At 40.0% G+C, this 23098-nt stretch overlaps 1 protein-coding gene across 3 annotated transcripts in view; it reads left to right on the top strand.

Moving 5' to 3' along the window:
• ANTXR2 (ANTXR cell adhesion molecule 2) overlaps nt 1-23098 on the top strand; it is a 187746-nt gene that overhangs the window by 123473 nt on the left and 41175 nt on the right. The window lies entirely within an intron of this gene.

Genomic DNA, 23098 nt, shown 5'->3' with positions numbered 1-23098 from the left:
TGCAAATTGCTTGCAGAGACATGTCTTTGTTTCTGGAATTCTTTGAAAAGCACTACCTTGTATCGTAGGGTCTTTGTACACTTTGGGTCAGATTCTGACTATGGTTCTCTATGACATGGAAGCTATCTATGAGCATTTTTACACATGGCTTGGGATGTAGAACTGGGTGTTCTAATTAGTGAGCCACATTAAACAAAAGCACTGTCCTGTCACGTGTATCAGTGTCCCTGCGTGTCCCGGTGCTGAAAAAATGGCAGCAGGGTGCTTTGAACTAAAGCTCATTGAACATGTTTTATTTCAAGGAGCCCTGATGCCATGTTTTCAGCATGGAGACACACCGGGATTCTGACGCACATGATGTGGAAGGCTGCTGGAGTGCATCAGTTTTGCTGCTGGAGTGCATCAGTTTCTGTGATTAATCAAGCCTGCTCCAACTCGCTGGATTTCCAGTGGATCGGAGCAGGCACCATGCACGTCTGTAGGAGCCCTATAATTCTAGAGGCTTATTCATATCCTGAGTAGTTGTCCCCACTCGGGGGTGGTCATGCAAGAGTTGAGTTTGTATTTGCCTAACTGCCCACTCCAGTTAGCTACGTTCATCCCTGACTGATAATTAGTGTAAAACTCTATAGAGACTGCACTCCCTAGAGCACATTCCAGCTGACAACTCCTGATACAGAACTGTAAACTAGGACAGGGAGGAAGCTGAACAAATGTTTCACTCCAAAGATTTTCAGGGTGATCTGGGGAGAGCTAACTCCATTCCTACCCCTCCACCATTCCCCTTAAAACCTGTCTCCAAACTGACAAAAAGATAGTTCTCTCTTATCCAAGGCAGCCATCATTAGACTCAAGGTACCCCTCAGAAACTTCCAGATCTTAACTTCCATTTGTTTTTTGCTTTGGGGTTGGAGGGGGGAAGGGTTGTTTGTTTGTTTTGTTTTTTAATGGAAAATTATAGAGTAGCTCTTCTATTGCAAAAACTCAGACCACAACAGGTCAGAATGTTTTTGAAACTATGGATTCTTATTTGAAATCTCTGGGTTTATCAAACACATGTTGGTGTTTGCATAGCTAAAGGTGCTAATATTGTCCTGCAATATGCATCACCCTTAAAAGGATCTTATTTCATGGCACCCTAGGGTTTCAGGGCATCTTGGCTGAGAATCACAGCTGTAGGGCATAGTCTACTGTACCATTATATTCACTTGTGAATAATGTCAGGAATGTTGTTCTTCTCAATGATGTAGTAAACTGCAGGCCCTGGTCTGTAGTGTGATTAGTCCTAGATGCACTCATTTCAATCATTCATTAATGACTATTCAGTCCATAACTTACTGTTCTACATAATACTCCAGCATGTTTCTGTGGACAGTTCATCATCTTGTTTAACAGTGGTGCCACTGAGTCTGCCAACATGCAAATTAAGAGCCTGTTTTTTTAGGGAAGAAGGTGTAACAGACTCAGGACATTTCTTTTAATAGAGGGATTCATATCAAGGACAAGCTTTGGAGGCAGCAGAGTTTGCTGGTTTATTCTTGTCTATTTTAGAAGTGAATCACCTGGAACATTTTAATTTGGTACATGTACAAAATACATGTGTGTTTTTTTTGTTTGTGTGGATAATATTTTGAGCGATATTAATAATGTAGATTGACTCAGAAAAATAATCATAATTAGATTGTTATTATGCTTATTTAATTATTACTACTAATAATAATATCCATAACCAATGATGTTTTAAATAGATGATATTGACGCTGGGTCAGATCCTGCAACATTAAATTCAGCGGACAGTTTTTTATCCTTGACTTCAGTATGTGCATGATGGGCTCTGCCATGCTAATTTTTATAGTACACAGGGAGGTCTGATATGTTTTAGTGAAACATAGAAATGGTCATGTTCACAAATGCTAACTGAGATTCTTTTAAAAGAATTTTAAATATTCCTTTACTTGGATAACACACTGTTATCTGTATTTTAGATCTGAGGGACTGTGATGTTTTGAAATTGTTAAAACAGTTATAAAATTGTGTGCAATAAAAGGGAATTAACAGATGCACACTCCTTTCTTGCGTGTGTTTTCTGTCATTTTTTAAACTTTCTCTTAACATTTTACATTTTGGGGTTTCCATTGTTTTCAGAGGAAAACAGGCTTTTCAGGGCTTTCATTGTTTTCCAGTGGGAGCTATATATCCAAAATATAGGTCTAAACTTCTTTTTTTCTTTCTTTGAGACCTCAAAAATAGATCAGCAACTTATCTAAATATTTCCAGGTAATACACTTCAGTGTTCAAGAATATGGCAATAGGAATTAGGTTGCTGCATCCTTCCCTAGGTTTTCAGATTTGAGCTTGACGTTGTTATCAAACCTAAAGTCATGTGTCTCCGTGGGTAAGGCACTCAGCTAAAATTCAGGAGACATTGTATTTTTGGCTTGGCCACGGCTTGTTTTATTCCTGGGCAATTCCCACATCTATACCTTTATTTCTGTACCTGTAACAGTACTTGTCTCCTTTTGCGAAGTACTTCCAAGAACCATAACAAGTAATTGCTAACTAAGAATTAGCTATTGTGTTGCCAACTGTTGGCATGTTTTATCCGCTCAGGACTGTTTTATCAACTGCTGCAGAAGAAATGTGTTCAAACAAGTCCGTTTAGACGACTACAATTTTTAAGAGGGAAACCCCCATAACTGTAAATTGTGTTGCTTTGTCCAAACTTTATCCTTTTATTTTAGTACTTAGGATCCAGTCCTGTAAGCTCTTAATGTGCACCTCTTCTCTGAATTTATAGTTAGAAAAACCAGCACTCAGTCTTTGAGAAGACAGCCTGTACTATATAAGTAATTCTGAGAATACAAGCAGCATAATTTCTTAGCTGCCAGTCACTAAGGACTATATCTTCTGCCTTTTGCTTTCCATTAAAAAGCCAATGTTTATTAACAGATACCATTTTTTTCTTTATCTTATGGAGAATTTTGAATGTGCCTGTATTGTGACTTTGGCATATGTTACCTTTTTTGCTGATCAGTGCTGTAGCTAGGCTTAAAATCAGCCTTCAGAAGTCATCTCTAAGTGTCATATGAAAAATTGACCTAAATAAATAGACACGTACATTTTGGTGTCATCACAGTTTTGGAAGCTTCCACCAGTTTGACTTATGGTCCTGCATAATAAAAATGGGAAACACTGCTGCCTTCATTGGTCCTTGAGCAGGTCTTTGAAATCAGAGTGGACTTCTTATGGCCACATGGGCTTTTACAGCTTCTGTTACAGAACAATAGATTATATTTTGAAGCCTCAGTGGTCCAGACAACAGTGCTGTCACCCTAAAGCTTGGGATGCACTCATCTTAAAGTTACTGTACTATAAACAACTTATGGGGAAGCTAATCATTTTTGGGAAGCAGTCAGTTGACCATGCTGTGTATCAGTGCCACTCTTGCATAGGATACATGGAAATAAAGCCTACTGAAAGTCGGGCTGGGTATTTGACCAGTCAAATATTGGTCCAAAATTGTAAAAAATTAAAATAATAAAAAAATTGCTAATCAGTCCAAATACACAGAAAAAGAAAACACTTTCCATTAAGAAATGTAAAAAAAAATAAAAAAATCATATTTCTGTCAAGAAAACTACAAAAATGTAGTTTTTTGGTAAGACTGCTATAATTTTTGACCAGTCAAAAACTCTGCAGTCAGTTTGACTGGTCAGTGGACAGTATTTGACTGGTCAACTGACTGCCTTGCCAGCCCTATCTGAGAGAGACAAAGTTAGTCTTTTCCTAAATGCAATGTGAATGTGTTATACAGCCATCAAATACTGTATCTGTGTTATACGGTTTTATTTTTGTTTGGGTTTTTTGAGGGGCTGCTTTTGTAAGATTAAGCTGCATGTAGAAGTGAGCATTTTATTTTTTTCAATTTTGGTTTGGTCAATAATTGTTTCAGACTGAACATGTGTTGCTGTGTTGTCTTGTTTTGGGGTTTAGGTTTATTACTTTAACTTACATTTGTTTTTGTGTTTCCTCAAAGCATCTTTTATGTAGTAGATTGCAACAAAAAAAGTTATATGTAATCAGAACACGGCTTCCAGGGACTGAAGACTATGCAATATATATCTAACCATACTCGATCATAAAATGCATACCCTATCTTGGGCACTGCTGTTATGTACAGTGGAGGATGATGTGGTTTATGTTAATGTTGAGTATCTCATTAGTCCAGTTTGCAGAAAGGCTGACTACCCTTAAGAAACAGCAAGTAGAAAGCTGACAGTTTAATTCAGTTGCTTCTCTCCAGGAGAGACGTGACAGCTTTAACTGTCCTGTGCGTCCAGATTTATGAACTAGTCCTACGCTCTTAACCAGATTAGTTCCTTTTCCATTAACTGCTGAAAGTAGGGCAGCTGTCCGAGCGGCTGGTTGTAAATTCGATAATGTCTGCTGTGTTAATCTATAGGCTTTTCAGATGGAGAAGGCAGCAGATAACAGGATTAAGGTTTCACGACCCAGGGTTTTCACAGCCTGGGATGGGGGTGTCGGGGGATAGAAAATGACTTCTGTCATTAATCTTAATTGATTGCCAAGAGGTTTTAATCTGGGTTATTAATTTGGATGGCCCTTAACGTGCTGTCTGCATATGAGCATCAAATGCTCTTTTTGGGCTATATGGGTCATCTTACGCGTGTATGTGTGTATACACACACACACACACACACACACACACATACACACACACACACACTTCTGTATGAAATCTATGTATGTAAGTAGACATATGTATATGTTTACAAGCATCAAGTTCTTTTGTGAACTGTGGCATATATATGGGCACACACTAAATTTCTTTATGATAATATGTGTGTGTACCTGTAGACAGCAAATTATATACATCTGTCATTACTTTTTTATTAAATATGCTGTTTATCAAAATATCAATATATTTTCTTCTTCTGCAGATCTGTTGTCTATAGATAAGATCAATAGCTGGTACCATGTTTCACAAAAGAGCATCTGATAATCATCTATATCATACCAACTTCAAACAGAAACATTTTCATTTGCATCTTCAGTGGTTTCTTTGAGTTAATGTTCCTTCTTCCATCTTTTTAAACAAGTTACTGTAGGCCAGTTAGATTGTCTAGACAAGTAATAATACATCCCTAGATATAGGATCAGCAGTAAATCCCAGCAACATTGCTTTCATGTTTACCAAACTCCTGTATGCAGGAGGAAATATTAAATTATGTACTGAGTGTATAAACTAGGCAAGAATAGAAAACTCTGTAACATAGTCTTGGCATTTGGATTTTATTCTGAATCAGACTGCATTATAGATTTCTCCTGCTTGAAAATCTTTCATTTATTTACACATGATCTGTTTACTTTGATTAAAATAAATGGGACCATAAAGTAAGGCAATCTCCTTTTATAGAATATTACTACTCTCCAGTGCAAACATATCTTTACTGTGTTTGTGTGCCAGAAGAATCCTTGTTTGTTTTTGCATGTGGGCAAGTGTGTCAAAATGTTGTAGTGCTGTTTTTCAAAATAACGTGAGAGTCATTTGAGATATTGACCACGTGGTTATTCACACAGCTGCAAGGTCCATTATCATTCTTAAAGGATTTAGGGAGAACAGAAAAAAAGAAGCATATAGTAAGAAACTATTTAAGGTGGTTCAGACTTTGTAGGGTATAACAGTGATAATAGAAAGTCATTGAAAAGGGGAAAATTGGGGCTGAATATCTTGAAAACTTCCTGACAATGAGATATTTCAGGAAGTGGCATAGTCCCCTCACAATGGAAACACTAGAAGATCTAGAACTGTAGTTTCCAACCTTTTTAGGCTCAAGGCATTGAGCCTAATGGCACCATTGGAAAATGCCAGCTCTTCGTTTCATTTATTTTTTAACTACAGGAAAAATAACAGAGCGATTCTTCCCTTGCAAGAAAAACCTCAGAAAGACCATAACCAGTCTGCCTTTAACACTGTGGGTTCCTACTTTGAATTTCTGGGTTTATCTTGTGAATCATGTTGCACACTCAACAGTGCTAACATTGTGTGGCACCCCATGGGACCCTTGAAAGGAGCTCAGGTCACCACAGGGTGCTTGATCTAGAATTTATAAAATAATAAAAGTAGTCATATTGTAGACGGCTGTATTGCTAGGGAAGCTTACCAGATAACCAAATAGGCCTCTTTTATTCTTGCTGTAATGAACCTTTGAACTTAAAACTGTTCAGATCTTTTCTTTTCTTGATCCAAACAGTAAACTGCAATCTGTTTTCCTTACCTGGAAAACTAATTCACTGCTATTTGGGGCATGCAGGCATGTCCCATATATGCATTCCATAATTGCAGTTTATGTTCTTGGCATATTTTTCCTTTTTGAATAGGTGTTTCATAGGAATCTTCTGCTGGCATACAAGCAACATTTTAGCTCTGAAGAAGTGATTTAATATTGACTCATTGGTGAAATAATTCAGTAATGAGATATCATTTGTTGAAGAATTGGAACAGTTGATGCATGAGAGACCAATCCTGCAGCCTACAAGCAGTCACACGTCTCATAAGTAGACTTGGTGACTTAATTTGTCTTACTTAGGTAGGCAAGGGTTTGTAAAATCTAGTCCTGTATCAGTTAACCTAACCTCATGTGAAACTAGCTACAATTCTGCATTTGGCTTCTGAGACATTCTTACTTAGTAAGAACAGGAAAAAAGAGAAGGCAACAACATCTTGGTGGCTTGGCAGACAATATATTTGCATTTAGGTTGGCAAGTGAGCCCAGGTTGCTTCAAGATGGGACTGGGAATGTGCCATTTATAGTTTGACCTTGGAGGAGGACATACTCTCTTTTACTTAAGTCCTACCTTGAAATTCTTGGGCAAAAAAGGTTGTAATGCCATTACCACACTGCCATACTTATCTTGTCTGCTAGTGTCCCTGAGCTGCAAAGTGAAGGCAATACTCCTGCACCAAAGATATGCAACAGAAGGCAAAAACCTTTGAAATAATGCTATAGGGAATGGAAGCACTGGAACCCAGTGAAATGTTCTTCAAATATTCTCTCATATTCGGAAATGAAGGAAAGTTAGTGGGCACGTGTATAATGGGCATTTATTGACTTGCATAAGAGTAGGATTAGGACTACTGTGTTCAGTGGCAGTCACAGAATTCATCACAGAATCAGGGCTTTGGCAGCACAAACAGACAAGGTTGAGGACAGGAAGTGGAAAGCAAATGAACATGGTGGTTATTCAGGTGGACAGCAAAAAAAATGTTAAAAATATCAGAAGAGATGCATTTATTGTACTATAATTTAAATTATTTTATTATTTTGGCAATTAATTTTTGCATGTCTGTATTCCATAATGAACTAATGGATCCATTAAAAATTAAGAAAAAAATAAACAGTTGAATTATGAGAATTTTGAAATTACTGAGTATTTGTGCTTGGTAATATTTTATCATAGGCACTATATTAACATCTTGAAGATTTGTTTTTGGGACTTTCTCAGATTATACTTCTAAATCTTTAAGGAAAGGCATATGCTGTCTTTTTATTTATTTTCTAAAAAGAGGAACTGTGCTAAGATAATTTTTTGTGCTATAAACTGCCCAAGCCCAATAAGTTCAAGCTGGTATCTCATCTTTAAGCAAAACTATGTTGCTGTGGCATTATTGTAGTTGTTCCCCGTGGTGCAATATAATGGAGTTGTCAGCTGTAACATTTTAATGTTGAATATTTTGCCTTTTGATAGTTGTTACAACCTTAATGTAATTTAAATATAGTCTTAAAAAAAAAAAGAGAAATAATTCAATTACAAGTAATGGAGTATTAATGCTGCTTCTTGTCACTAAATATATGTGGCTACATATGCTGACTCTTCTCCTGTGGGGTCACTCTGAAATGAATTTTGCAACTTTCACTAACTGTGGTGGACAAATGCTAAGTGAAAATCAATCGCTCTAATTTAAATTGGTTAAGTACACTGTCTTTATTAAATAACCATTGTTGGACAGCTAACCAGATGATAAGTAACAGTTTTACTGACCTATAGCCTTTGAATATTTTTAAGAAAACCCTCTGAAGACAGTGGTTTCATTAGTATTGTATTCCCTTTTTTCCTAGGTTTTAGTGTTCCTGGTTTGTACTTTAGAATTGCTTTCTGGTTGATCTACACAGATGTAGATTTCTTTCTGTATTTGCCTTCCATAATGTTATCATTTTATTACTCGTTTTTGTAATATACACCCTATAATTTAAATCCGTTTGACTATTTTTAGGGGTTAGAATTTTTAGCTCTTTTTTTTGGGATCCATTAACATAGCTCCTTCAACTGAAAAACATAACCCTTTTTAACCTTTTAAAATGTAAATTTCCTTGTTTAATGCAAAATGTTCCTGACTGATCAGGAGAGGGTAAATGCACGTGGAAAATGCAAGGTAGCAGTCGATAATTTTATATCATGCCATGCCAAAGTAGATGAAATAATTTTATGTTGTGTTATAGCACAACATAAAACCTGCTAAAAGTTGGGATGCTTGTAAAACGACGGGCAGATATCTTTAGGAACTTGTAGAAAATGATCCCAGAAGAAAGTTTGTTAATGTTTTAGGACAGGGATATGCATAACAGCCTAAAGAAGCTAAACACCAAGTCCCACTGAATTTCTTGCTTTCTGTGCGCCCCTTAAGTCTCTCTTATTCCCTTCAGTAATTCCAGTGTGAATGTCTATATATGTCACCTGAGGAAGGACACTTGAAGCCTGAAAGCTTGTCCAACAGCTCTCCCAACAATATAGTTGGTCCAGTAAAATATCCTAAAAATCTTTTCCTTTTGTAAAATGCCTATAATATGGGATATTTATTAACAGGCTTGCTGATTTAATTTTTTGGTCTCTGCTTTATCTCAAATAATTACAGATTATTTAGCTGGATTTCATTGACTTTAAAAAACAAAACAAAGTAGAGAAATGTTTGTGCAGACGAGTGGCCAGGTGGAGTTTTGGGAAGGTGATGGGGATGACTATCACTTGTGAAATCGTCAGTTGTGAGACCATTTTTATAATGAAATTCAGGCACAGATTTAACAGTCAAGCTGCAATACATTAGCAGACATGGGTTCTTTTAGATAATGTGACATGAATGCACCTAAGCATATGGGCAGAGACATGGGTAGATCCAGGAATTCAGAAAGAGGGGAGCAGGAGCAGTGACATACTCACTTCTGCCCTGCTGCATCAGGGCTGTACTTAGAACCAGGTTTGACTAGAAACAACAGTGGCAGTGGATGGGTTGTCTTCCCCTGTGTCTGCTCCTGGGCTGCCAGGGATCACCAGAGGGATAGGGCAGCTGCTGCTGCTGTTGTCACTGGCTGAGTCTGGCTCTGCATGGAGACTAATAGCGCAGGCAAGAGCACATCTGGAGCCTCTTCTCTCCCCACCCCCACATCCCCAGGAACAGCAGCAGCAGTGGGTGAGGATGGGGAAGAAGGGAGGAGATGTGCTGCTGAGCATGGAGGGCAAAGGAGGGGGCCTTTTTGCTTTGGGGGCTTGAAAAGGTCCCCAGCTGTTGCTTCCATGGTGAGGTCAACTGAAAGGGGGAGGGGATGTCTGCATCACTGCTCCCCTTGGATCCACCTCTGGGCAGAGATCATGTGCAACTAATGAACTTCCTGGGCATTTTATTAGGATTGTGATGGCAACTACATATATTTTTCTCTCTAATAACAAAAATGAATAATGAACTGACAGGGGAAGACTTTAAGGGAGCAGAATAATATGGAGTAAGTTTGTGTAAAAGATGTTGAATTCAGACATTCTGACTTCATGCCTTTTCTTTAGAAAGAATATAAAGAGTGGGAGAACTTGTGCCATACTTGGCAAAAGGAACCACTCGGGGAATATGATGCTACTTAACAGAAGAAAATGAGGCAGAATTAGGCTCAGTGATGAAAGCATAATTCTGTAGCCTCTGTTCTGTGGAACAGAACTACAGTGGCATGTATTTCAAAGCTAGTTATCTCCTCATCAGCTCAAAAAATGGCCTGAATTTCATATGTTCATGCAAATTTATGTACATCTAGCAAAAAACCCCCAAAAGAACAAAAAAGATAATAGCCATGTGCCTATGGCTTGCTAGCTTTCTGACTATCAAGAACCACACCTGTATGACAGTAATATGCAAACAGTATGTGAAGAAAAATGGTGTGCATATATAATCCACACAAGAGGTATGTCTGTAGCAATCCTTTAGCAATTCTGAGATCCCATGATATTTGTTCAGAGTGCAGCACAGAAGCAAGTAGGCAGGGCTTGTTTCTCAGAGGCAATGCACACGTATCCAAAGAGACCAAGCAGGGTGTATTTTATTGTCCCCCCTGTGATGACAATGAAAGTGATTTAAAGTCACAGATAAATAAGTCACTCGAGCTGGGTCTTGCTATTGAATTAAGTCTCAGAGCTCAAGTAGTAGAGACTCATGCTCTAGCTCTGAAGGTCCTGAACTGAAGAGTCACAGGTGGTCCCCATGCAGCTGGCTATATCCACATAAAAGACCTACTGAAACCCAAATTCCACTATCAGTAGTGTTCTTTTTTCTAAATCCTTTATCTACTTTCATATACAGCTTTCAACACAACATTTAGTGTTTTTGAAGGGCCTGGCCAAACTACCAAGCTACCAAATAGGAAATAAAGGTCTCTTATGCCATATTAGTATTTAAGATCTTGACAAGTTAGTCATTATCATTATTGACCAAATAAAAGCCAAACCAATGCATTTTTGTTTAATGGGTAAATAGTAGGGCTGTGCAAAGCTTCAGACCCTGACTCGATTTGGCCCGATTCGGTGGCTGAATCTCTGAATCTGAATTAAATCAGAGGACCCTTTAACCTCTCCGAATCGAATCGGAACCCTCCGAATCAATTCAGAGAGATTCAGAAAGATTTAGAGATTCAGACATAGAGGCAGCTTAAAATGGTTTTTCTGTATACCTCCAGGTAGCGGGCATGCATGAGTGCTGCAGTGCTAGGGCTCATGGAGTGTCCCACAGAAGCACAGGGGGCTCCCCAGTGTGCTCAGCAGCAGACCTGAAAGTACTTCTGGTCCACTTCCAGGTTCGCCACTGAGCACATGGAGGGGGGCTCTCCCCTCACTCCTGTGGGATGCTCCATGCACCCCAGCATTGCAGCATTCATGAGCTGCACCTGCTACCTTGAGGTATGTAGAAAAAACTTTTAAAGCTGTGTTTATGTCCAAATTGCTGATTCTCTGAATCAGCATTGAATCTTTGGATTTGGATTCGGCCAAATAGAATCGGGGACTGTGACCTGAATCATCTAATAGAATCACTGTCCCTGATTCGGGCCAAATCTGAATCGAATAGGGCCCACTTCACATACCCCTTGTAAATATTATAGCTGTGACTCAGTTTTCAAGTAACATTTAAGGACCTGAACTTTAAAGGCCTGGATCGTTTGGGTCTAAAATGTCTGAGACACCACTTTTCTCCTGGCACATACTATTCCAGATGGCCATGAGAGACATTCACTCTTGGTATACACAGAATGGGGCCAGCTGAAGATTGCCCATAGTACAGGCTTCCTAGCTTAGATCTAATTTCCATCGTGTTATGCTGGAGTACAAATCTTGAGATTTTCAATATATGCTGCAAAAAGCAGATTCTCTGAGGTTTGTCCAGAGTGAAGTAGCTGAATGTGAATCTGAATGTGGCAGTCTGAAGGAGCTTGATTTTGGGGGCTGAGTATTTTGAAGGCAGTCCCTTAAAAATGTAAGAATTCTTTTGCTTGATTTAGCTGGTATTTAAAATTTGCAGATGGTTTTTGGGACTATATCAAATAAGATTATGAAGTGGATGCAAGGAGGAAATTAGTGTATAGACAGAGCTGCCCATTCATGAAATGTTTTTGAGGCATTTTGATAAAGCTCTCATGTATTTTTTTTAAATAGCAATGCCCCTGTCTTTCTCCACTTCAGTCATTTCCAACAGATCGTAGATTTTTTTTGTATTCTGTATCTCAAGTTTCATCCCATTTCTTAGAATCATAGACAATTAGGGTTGGAAGGGAACTCAGGAGGTCATCTAGTCCAAGACAGGACCATCCCCAACTAGATTTTCCTAGCCAAGGCTTTGTCTAGCTGGGTTTTGAAAATCTCCAAGGATGGAGATTCCACCACCTCTCTGGGTAACCTCTTCCAGTGTTTTACTACCCTACTAGTGAGAAAATTCTTACGAATATCTAAACTCAATTTCCCTTGCTCCATAGACCATTGCTTTTTGTTCTGTCATCTGCCACCACTGACAATAAGCTATCTCCTTCTTTTGAACCCCATTTCAGATAGTTGAATGCTGCTATTAAATCCCACCTCAGTCTCCTTTTCTCTAAACTAAATAAACCCAGTTTCCTCAGCGTCTCATAAGTCATGTGTCCCAGCCCCCAAACCATTTTTGTTGCCCTCCCCTGGACCGTCTCCAATTTGTCCACATTCTTTCTGTAGTGAGGGGCCCAAAACTGAACACAGTACTTCAGTACTGGTGAGGCCACATCTGAATAGAGGAAAATAATCACTTTTCCTTGACTTGCTGGAAACACTCCTACCAATGCGGCCCAGTATGCTGTTAGCCTTCTTTGCAACAAGGGCACGCTGTTGGCTGGCTTATATTCACCTTACTGTTCATCTCCAGATCCTTCTGTGCAGAGCTGCTGCCCAGCCAGTCAGCCCACAGCCTGTACTGTTACACGGGATTGTTCCATCCTAAGTGCAGGATTTGCATTTGTCCTTGTTGAACCTCATGAGATTCCTTTTGACCCAATCCTTCAATTTGCCTACGCGACTCTGAATTCTAGCCCTACTCTCCAGTGTATCTACTACTACCCCCAGCTTGGTGTCATCTGCAAACTTGCTGAGGGCGCACTGTATACCATCTTCCAGGACACTGATGAAGATGAAACAAAATCAGCCCCAGGACTGACCTCTAGGGCACTCCACTTGATACTGGCTGCCAACTAGACATTGAGTCATTGATTACTCTGAGCTCCAGCCAGTTTTCTGTCCATCTTACAGTCCATTCATCCAGCCTGTACGTCTGTAGCTTGCCTGTGAGAATATTGTGGGAGACCATATCAGAAGCCTTGCGAAAATCAAGGTATACCACATCCACTGGTTCCCCCATATCCACAGAGCTAGTCCTCTCCTCATACAACATGGGTGGGCAAAATACGACCCAGGGGCTGGATGTAGCCCACCAGGCCATTCTATCCAGCCCTAAAAAAAAAATTAGAAAATTAATATCTATCTGCCCCTGGCTGCCTGTCATGTGGCCCTCGATGGCTTGCCAAAACTAAGTAAGCGGCCCTCCACCCGAAGTAATTGCCATAGAAGGCAATCAGGTTGGTCAGGCATGAGTTGCCCGTGGTGAATCCATGCTGACTGTTCCTAATCATTTTCCTCTCCAAGTGGTTAGAAATGGATTCCTTGAGGTGTGCTTTGTGATTTTTCCAGGGGCTGAGGTGAGGCTGACTAGTCTGTAGTTCCCTGGATCCTCCTTTTTTCCCTTTTCTTAAATATGGGCATTATGTTTCCCCTTTTCCAATCATCCAGGATCTCTTCTGATCACCATGAATTTTCAAAGGTGATGGTGAATGGCTCTTTAATCTCATTAGCCAGCTCCCTCAGCACCCTCGGGTGCATCCTGTTCAGCCCCATGAACTAGTATATGTCCAGTTTTTCTAAATAGTCTCTAGCCTGTTCTTTCACCGCTGTTGGCTGCTCACCTTCTCCCCAAACTGTGATGCCTAGTGCAGTAGTCTGGGAGCTGACCTTGCCTGTTAAGTGAAGAAGACATTAGCACTTCAGCCTTTTCTGCATCCTGTGCAACTCCAATTATACCTGCATACCCGAACAATTCTCTTATTTATTTGTCCAAGTTTCCACTTAGTATAAACTTCATTTTTGCGACTTAGCAGAGAACTCTTCAGTTAACTAAACCATGCTGGTCTTCTGCCATACTTGCTTGTCTTATTGTGCATTGGGATGGTATCTTTCTGACTCTCAGTAAGGCTTCTTTAAAGTACAGCCATCTCTTCTGGACTCTTCTCCCCCTCAGATTGGCTTCCCAGGGGATCCTGCCCATGAGTTCCCTGCGTGAGTAGAAGCCTGCTTTTCTGAAGTCCAGGATCCTTACTCTGCTGCTCTCCATCCTTCTTTCCTTCAAGATCCTGAACTCAATCATCTTCTAGTCACTGCTGCCCAAGTTACCATCTTCTACTACATTCCCCACCAATTCATCCCTGTTTATGAGTAGCAGGTTAAGAAGAGCATGGCCCCTAGTTGGCTGCTCCAGCACTTGCACTAGGAAGTAGTCCCCAGCACTCTACAAAAACTTCCTGGATTGCCTTTGCACTGCTGTATAGCCCTCCCAGATGTTAGGATGATTGAGTCCCCCATGAAAACCAGGGCTCGTGATTGGGAAACTTCTACTAGCTGTTTGAAGAAAACTTCATCCACCACTTCCTCCTCGTCTGGTGGTCTATAGCAGGCACCCACCATGACATTACCCTTGTTGCTCTCCCTTCTAACCTTAACTCAGAGACTTTTGACAGGCCTATCTCCAATTTCATACTGGAGCTCTGAGCAATCATATGGCACTTTTACATAAAGTATAAATCCTCGTCTTCCTCTTCTCCCCTGCCTGTCCTTCCTGAGCAGTTTGTATCCATTCATGACAGTGCTCCAGTCATGCGAGCTAACTCACCAAGTCTTTGGTATTCCAGTCACTTCATAGGTCTGTGACTGTGCAAGGACTTCCAATTCTTTCAGCTTGTTTCCTAGCTCCATGCATTCATGTACAGGTAGCTGAAGTAACTAGTTGATTGCCCTGGTTTCTCAAGAAGTATGAGAGTACCTCTCCTGTTGCCCCCTCCTGCTTGCTCTTCCTCCAGGCCCCCTGCTTTCCCACTTACCTGAGGGCTTTGGTCTCCATCCCCCAGTTTAAAGCGATTCTCACTAGGTTAGTGAGCCTGTCTGCAGAGATGCTTTTCCCTCTCTTCATCCAGTGGATACCATCTCTTCTCAGCATTCCTTCTTCTTGCAACAACATCCCATGGTCAAAGAAGCCAAATCCCTGCTGGTGACACCACCTGTGCAGCCAGGTGTTGATCTACAGGATGCACCTGTTCCTGCCTGGACCCATTCCCTTGACTGGAAGGATTGAAGAGAACATGACCTGAGCCCATTGCACCTGGAGCCCTGTAGTCACCTTTAATCCTCTCAGGGTGTCTCCTGGGAGTATTATTGGTGCCCACATGGATGAGCAGCATGGGGCAGTAGTCAGAGGGCTGGATGAGTCTCAGTAATCCCTCCGTGACAGTTTGCATCTGGAATCTGGGCAAGTGGCAGACTTCCTGAGGCAACAGATCAGGTCAGCAGATGCATCCTTCCATCCCCCACAGAAAGGAGTTTCCAACCACCATCATCCATCACTTCTTGGTGGTGTTTGTCTTGATCCTTCCCACCTTGGTGAAGCCTGGCCTGTCCTCCTCCACTAATGGAACGTGGTCCTCCCTCTCTGTTGCCAGGCCTGCATATCTGTTCTCCAGACAAACTGCTGCAGGTGGAGGTGGAAATTTCTGCTTGCTGTCAGAGGTCACAGACTTCCAGCTTCCACTGTCCTGGGAGTTTGTCCATTCTCTTTTCTAGTGCTGCCTCTGCCAATTCTTCCTCCACAGTCCTGGAGGTCTCCTCCAGCATCAAATGATGAACTCCTTATGGTGGAGGATGCTACAGAGCCTTGCCATCTCTTCCTGTAACTCCCTTGCCTATTCCCTGAGAGATACCACCGGAAGCACTGCTCACACCTCAATCATACCCTGACCTGGCCATCACTGGAAGGAACCTGCAAACTGCAGTACTCACAGTGCCAAAACCAGACCTGGGTGGAAGCCTCAATGGTGAGTAGTCCTGCCTGGATAGAAACTTCACAGGTGCAATCAGAGGCAGTGGCTGTGGCTCTGGCATTCTGACATCCCCCAGCCATTTTCCTGGGTCTCTTCTTTTCCTAAATACAGCTAAAAATTGAGCCTTTGGTTTTCCAGAGGAGCAAACTCCCACTGGATCTCACACTACTCTCTTAAGGTCTCAGAATCAATCAATTAATCAATCAATCAATCAATACCCTACTTAAAATATCCAGTTGTTTCTCTCAACTGAAGGACCTGGTAGCTTTTGTACTATTAGGCCCTGTTTTGGACAAGCTTTAATAAATCTTTGAGAGGGCAAGGGTTTTTGTGATATCTTTTATTGGACCAGCTGTATATTTGGGAGATCTGTTGGATGAGCTTTTGGGCACCAAGTACCCTTCCTCAGATCTAAGAATAAGGCAAATGTAGGCTGAGCTAAATAGCAGAGAGAAGACTTCACGTTAATCATGAAGGGATTGAAGTCCCTGCTGCCTCTGCTTGCTCTCCCAAATTCCCAGACCCTCTAGGAGCATTGCAGATAGGATGATACAGCAGTCTGGGCTGAATTTGGCCCATAGGCTATATCTTTGACACCCCTTGTTTAAAATATTACCAAAACAATAATGATTTTTGTAGAATAATATTAAGCACAATTTTTACATTTTTGGTACTATTTCATTTCCCAGTTGTAGAGTACAGTTCTTAAATTCATTAAATCTGCCCTGTTAAAAGGGGGATTCATTATGAAAGGGAAGGATTACCATGTGAACCATTTTGCAATATGTCATAACCCACATCATAAAATAATATAATGCTAGTTAAAGGGCTATTTAACAATTATTAAGTGAGAAAGAGCAGTGTTAGTTATTAAAGCTTAAGCTCACTGTATTATGGAGAACTTATCTTAATATCGCCTGTATTTATTTGGGTAGGCTTGCCACACATGGGAGCACATGTTAAGCAGTGACTGCTAGAATGTTGTATCTGGGGAGTAAATTTTCACAATGGCTGTATGACAATTAACATCATCTGAAGATGCCCCTGCCTCTTGTGTTTCTTGTATGTATAGCTTGGGTTTTGCTTTTGTTTCCATCCAAACCTTTGCTTTCTTTTAGCATGCTCTGCCTACTTTGCAGTAGATTGTCCCCATGAAACAGGTAGTCTCACAGAGTAGAGAAGGGGAATATAAGTTTATACATGCAGGCAAGAAAGAAGAAAATAAGGTAAATGGAAGGAATGGCTTTGAGCTGTGCTTCTAATGGCTATTTTTAGCTTACCACTGGGCACTTTCCCACAGCTGGACTGGTGCCACAGACAGAAGTTACAGGTTCACTAAATGCTGCATGTCTCTTCCTATTGAAGCAGTTGGCCTTTCCCAAAGTGACAGTGGTAATAATTAAGACACAAGAGAGAGGGGCAGCAGGTTTCTAAGGGTTATGTTGTCTGAAGATGAGGAAGTGATAAAGAATGAAGTCAGTGATGGTATCTGACGGTTTCAGAGGGATGAAGCAAACAGCAACTAATGAAGGCTAAACAGCCCAGAAAAAGATGTTAGCATAGGGGCTCTTTTATGTGGTCTGTGCACAATATCTGGGGACAGGAGGTTATTAGTGCTTAGAGGAGACTTTAGATTCTCTCTCCATTGAGACAACACATGAAAATTAAACTGTAACAGCTGAGGCAGTCTTGGTGCAAAAGAGCCACAGTATAAACTGGCATATTACTATAGCTCTGTTGTGTATAGCTAAGTGGGATTTGTAATCAAAGGTAGTATCAGCATCACTGTCTCAGTTTTCCATAACTATGATGTAGATGTTAATACTGGTATAAAGTTGGAAAATACTGCAAAAAGCAAGAGACAAACAGGAGATGCTTTTAGAAGCCCTGTTGGAGAGCATAGTGCTCTGGCACTGTGACAATAAGCACTATGGAAATACCTAATTAATAAATCCATTTATATTTACAATTGAGTAGAATAATTTCACCTTGTGCCCAATGAAATCCAGTGAAATGATCTTGCTCCAGGCTAGATAGGACCATGAAAAGTCCTGTTTATTTAAAAAAAAAAAAAAAAAAAAAGGATGATGCCCTGAGGCAGAGTATTATGGCAAGAAGGTTTTATGCTTACCTTGTTCTAAACAATACTTAATATGATTCATGTCTATCTTACCTTCTGCATTGGGCTTGAGCTGTGACCAGTTAGGCTTCTTTGGAGATGGGATTATGGCAAGATGGGTCAGTCCACCTGGGAGGGAGACAGCTGTTACAGCTGGCTCCAGCCCTTGTCAGCATTAATGACCTGCATTTGACACCTCATCCCAGCCGTCCTTGTTTAGAGTAGGATGTATTGCATTACAATAATTACTACCTGTCATTCTCTATTTAAGAGACATATTCCTTTTAGTCAGTCCAGATGAATAAGTGACATGTGATCATTTGCTAAACTAATGTTGACTGCTGATCTGTCTGTCTGTATGTGCTTGTGTGTGTATAAATGTATATATGTATAATAGGGGTGTAGGTTGTAGCTGTGTTGGTCTAAGGACATAGGCAGACAAGGTTCTTTGGGTGAATCTGATTTATTAGACCAACTTAAATAGTTGGAAAACAATTATTAAGCTTTCAGGTTCAAAAACCCTTCATCAGGCTAAGGAAGTTTCTGCAGTGTTGTGTGTATATATGTATTTTGTGTATGAGTTGGGCAATATTACAGTAAACTGGATTTACACTGATACGCTAAGTTAAACCTAGAAGAGTGAGGTAGGGCACGCTATCTTTAATTCACTCTGAAGATCTTATAAACCCAGTTTTTCTCCCACTAAAGTCAGTTCTTGCAGATCTGAATTCTCTTTACAAGGTCCCTCAGTAGTCCAAGACTCTGTTGTACTGCGGGGCGTGGGTCAGAAAGGCAAAAAACTCAAAGGATCTTCTGATGTAGCTTTACTCAAGGAGAAAGGAAGAAGTTACCCCTCTCCCCCTTGGATTTGAAATAAGCCCATGCCCAGGATGTGGATGTTCTGGAAGCTTTTACAGATCCTGGGTCTTTTGGCACCTCTCAGGCCCAATACATGTCTCTCCATATGAAGGCATTCTACCTTTATACCCATTCCTAGAGATCCTTGGCCCCCTCTACTTCCAAGGCGGGGTGTTTGCTCAGTGGATTTTCTTAACACTTTCTCACGTTGTGAAGAGTAGGCCATGCAAGTTATGGAGCGACTGTCTTGTTGGAAGAAAATAGGCATGTCTTCCCTTATTACCCCCTTATTTATTCTCTGTTAACATTCCTGGGCTATTCAGAGATCCCAGTAGTGAAGGTGCCATGTCAGTGGCTCTCCACCCACAGGTGAAGGAGAAGATCTACCTATTAAGGATGCCAGCTGGGAGAAGCATCCACTTCCTTAACACCACTTGTGGTCTGTTTCACCAAGGAGTAAATCATTTAAAAGCAGTGATCTGTAACAGAGATGTCAACATAACCTGAAATCCAGTAGCTGTTGCTGTCTGTTATGGGCACTGTTATATAAAACTTCCTTACTGGTTATTTTAGGTATGCAGTGAACCACAGGTATAATGAGTGCAACAGTTAGGAGTGGAGATGGAACAGGCACCAGCTGTGCTTTTGCACACCCTAGCGGCTGGTCTTTGAAGCATTTCCTTTACAGTTACAAATGAGGCTACTTGTTTGAAACGGGACTAATGGTGCAGCAACATGTTCGTAGATGGGAAGACAGAGTGCTGTGCCCTGAGTAAGTCTCAATTTAATATTGGTTAACTAATGCTGTAATCAGGTAACATATTTCTTTCTGAGAAAACAGGTGACATGCCAATTTCATGAGCTAATGCCCAGTACTTGTGCAGGAAGCCAAAGCAGCCAAGATGTTCATGGTTCTCTGGACCTTATCTTGTTTTCATTGAAGTAGGTTGCAAGCCCCAAATTGGACGTCTTGCCACACATGTGCAACATGGCATGAAGCATGATTGTTGGGATCATGGATAAGATGCTCTCATGCCTTTTAAATAAACATCTATCAGCGGCCTATGTGTTGTGTTAATAATGAGGTCCATTCTGTGCATTCCCAGGAACAAATTTCGGTGGTACTGTCAAACGTTAGTTCTACATGAGATTATCTGATCAGGAAGTTACCATGACATTATGGGCTGATCAGTGGAAGAAGACATGAGGATTGTGACAATGAATCTGCATTCTGTATTCAGTGAACCTTCCAGTTTAGGATACCTCACTGCATTTGTGATTCATTATCTATCCTTGTGGAATCCATGATTGAGGGAAGTTTTTATGATTGTTGTTGTTAATAATAATAATGATGATGATGATGATAATTACTACTACAACTATCGCTACTAATACCTCTTTGTATGCTACTGCTCTGACTATGAAGCATGTACCTGGAATACTGACATAGCCAAGGGAAGTGAATATACTCATCTTTACGTTACAGTGTCAGCATCTGATTAAGTCAGTGGAATTGTGGACAATTTTTCAGTCTCATATAAGAAATAAAATTGCAGGGGGTAGGAGAGAAGTACCAAGTTAGATATAAGTGGATGCAACTCCATTAACTTTAGTGGTGAATTTGATTCCATGAATTTAACTTTTTGAGAGTGATTTTTTTTCCAGCTGAATGACTACATTTAATTTTATGGCCACTTTAAGACATAGGTTTAAAAAAAGCCTGTATTTAGAGTTTTAAACCACAGCCCAGGAAGTAACTACCAGCAGATATTAATAATTGAACATGTCCATACATTCTGGAAAAGTTGTATAGTTGCTAGAAAGTGTCCTTGTTAGAAGAAGGAAAGGAAAAGAGAAATGTACAATGCCTCTTGAGATCAAGTGGAGTGAGGCGTATCAAGAGAAGACACTAAAGATTTATTGTCTGTGGCAAAAGAAACACAGATCTCTGCTTGTACGGTAAGTGTTTTTGACATCGTACACAGTAAAGGATGATTAAATACTGTAGGCTAGGAAGTGTCTCACTGAAGGGAAATAATAAACATTTTCACATTGCTATGTATATTATGGGTGTGGTTGTCTTGCTACTTATCCTTGCAAATCCCAAGTGTTTTATGATGCCATATTATGTCAGCTGTATGTTAAACGGTAGTTTTATAATAGTCAAGGATTCAAGTAGATTTGCATTAAAATGGATTTGCAAAAATTAATTACCTTCAAGCAAAAAGAAAAAAAAGTTTAATTCACACCCAAAATGTGCATTTTTGTATTGTTCGGTTTTTTTTTTCAAGTGGTGGGTGATGACAGACAACAGACTTATTGCTGGTAGTCTTTCATAGCTTGTTTAAAATAAATTGAATTGAATAACTTGTGATAAATTAATGTATTAATCATCTCTTTCATTTACATGCAGGTCAGAATTCCTAAATGTAAAGCATATTATGTTGATATCATACAATGGGTTTGCTCAATACTTAATGCACTGGTACTAAATAGACTTAAAAGTTGACTCTTCTGTGCAAAGCAAGTAATATTTTGGTTTGCAGTTGTTATATCTTAGTTGAAGGTAGTACTGGCTATGGTGATTTTGTTGGCTAACTTGAATGAGCAGCATTGCTATTTTAGAGGCCTATTTGCCTTCAGAGTTGCAGACATCCTTTCAAGTATTTTATGCTCCACTTTCCATGCATCTCCCATTGATGTTACTGGTGTAGAATCAGGCTTTTGCTTTCAAATGACAAGAATAGGATTATACTGTTGTGCCTACATTTTTGCACTGGATTTCCCTAAAGTGTGCTTCAGCAAGATACACAAGTTCTTTTGATAGACTGACTGAAGAATGCCTAGACTCCATTCTTCTGTTTAATTTGTCATGTACATGTTCAAAACATAGTAGTGAAATCCTATGCTGTAAAAGTCCATAAGCTTTTCTGTCTTTATTGAAACCAGGCTTTTCCCTCTGGAAGGCAGCCTTGCCTTTTTCATATTAACTTTGGCTATGGGATATGATTTTCATTTGGGGCTGTCTATAAGGTTCTTTTTGTTTTGTTTTTAAAATCAAGTTATTACATATGTACTTTTTAATAAAGTAAGAATTGTTCATATATAGCACCAATCTAGCACACATTGCAAGAAAAAACCCACATTTCTAGTGACTTTAGTAGGTGCTGGGACATGTTCATATTGTGTGCAATTGACTCTCAACCCAGTTTTGTGTTGTTAAGTGGACCTTAAAAGGTGCGTAGTCCTTATGTTGATCCTCTGCTTGGAGGTGAATTCCCCCATTGGTGGTGACAAATGGTTCCCCTCTGGTATTTATACTGTGTTCTCTTTGGACTTGTAGAATATTGCATTTGGGATTTATTTCTTTTTTTAATTGTTATTTATTTCTCATGAACTCTAGTCTGTTTTTTAAACAAAATCGTAGACTAGCCAATTAATATAAAATAAAACCCAGGGAAAAGAATTTCGAGATGATCCAATGCAAGTCTTCCTTTTAGCAAATGGATGTGCATGTCAGATAGGAGAACATGCCATTTCAGCCAATGAGCCTTAAAATCAGTCATGATTACCATACTTATATGTGTAAATATATCAGCGAAGCATAGTTGTACAATTAGGCTCCTAATTATATTGACAATGTAATTGCACTTTTAGCTATATAACCACACCCTATCTGTAGCCATCCAGTGCTGCTGTATGCTTATTCAATGATGCAGTGTTACTTACAGTTTAAAATTCCTCAGGTTGAAATTGCCGACCTGTATATCAGGGTGTGCCCAATTAGGTATGAAGGTGTTGACCCTTTATTTTTGTTTATAAGTGGAAAAGTCTCCACAGAGGTTCTCAACACTCTACTACAAAAGACTAGGACTTGTCAGTTCTCAGCATCTCTGAAAGTTAGGTCATCTTGATTTAACAACCCCCATCCACCTTTTTTGCAACAAAGAAAAGGGGGTGGGGGCTGAGGATTTGAAATACAATTGAGGTAGATAAAATGTAACTAAAATTGTAGTTGTATTGATTCTAGAAGAAAAAGTGCAGTTTTAAAATAGGCAGTATTCACTGACAATGCTACAGTTCATTTTTTTTTAAACACTAAATCGATTTAATTAAATGTGAGGCCCTGATC

The sequence above is a fragment of the Crocodylus siamensis genome, chromosome 2 (assembly GCF_052110815.1).
Source record: "Crocodylus siamensis isolate JL-2025a chromosome 2, ASM5211081v1, whole genome shotgun sequence".
Classification (NCBI taxonomy): Eukaryota; Metazoa; Chordata; order Crocodylia; family Crocodylidae; genus Crocodylus; species Crocodylus siamensis.
The sequence above is the reverse complement of the archived record's forward strand: the minus strand, read 5'-3'. Positions and strand labels throughout refer to the sequence as shown.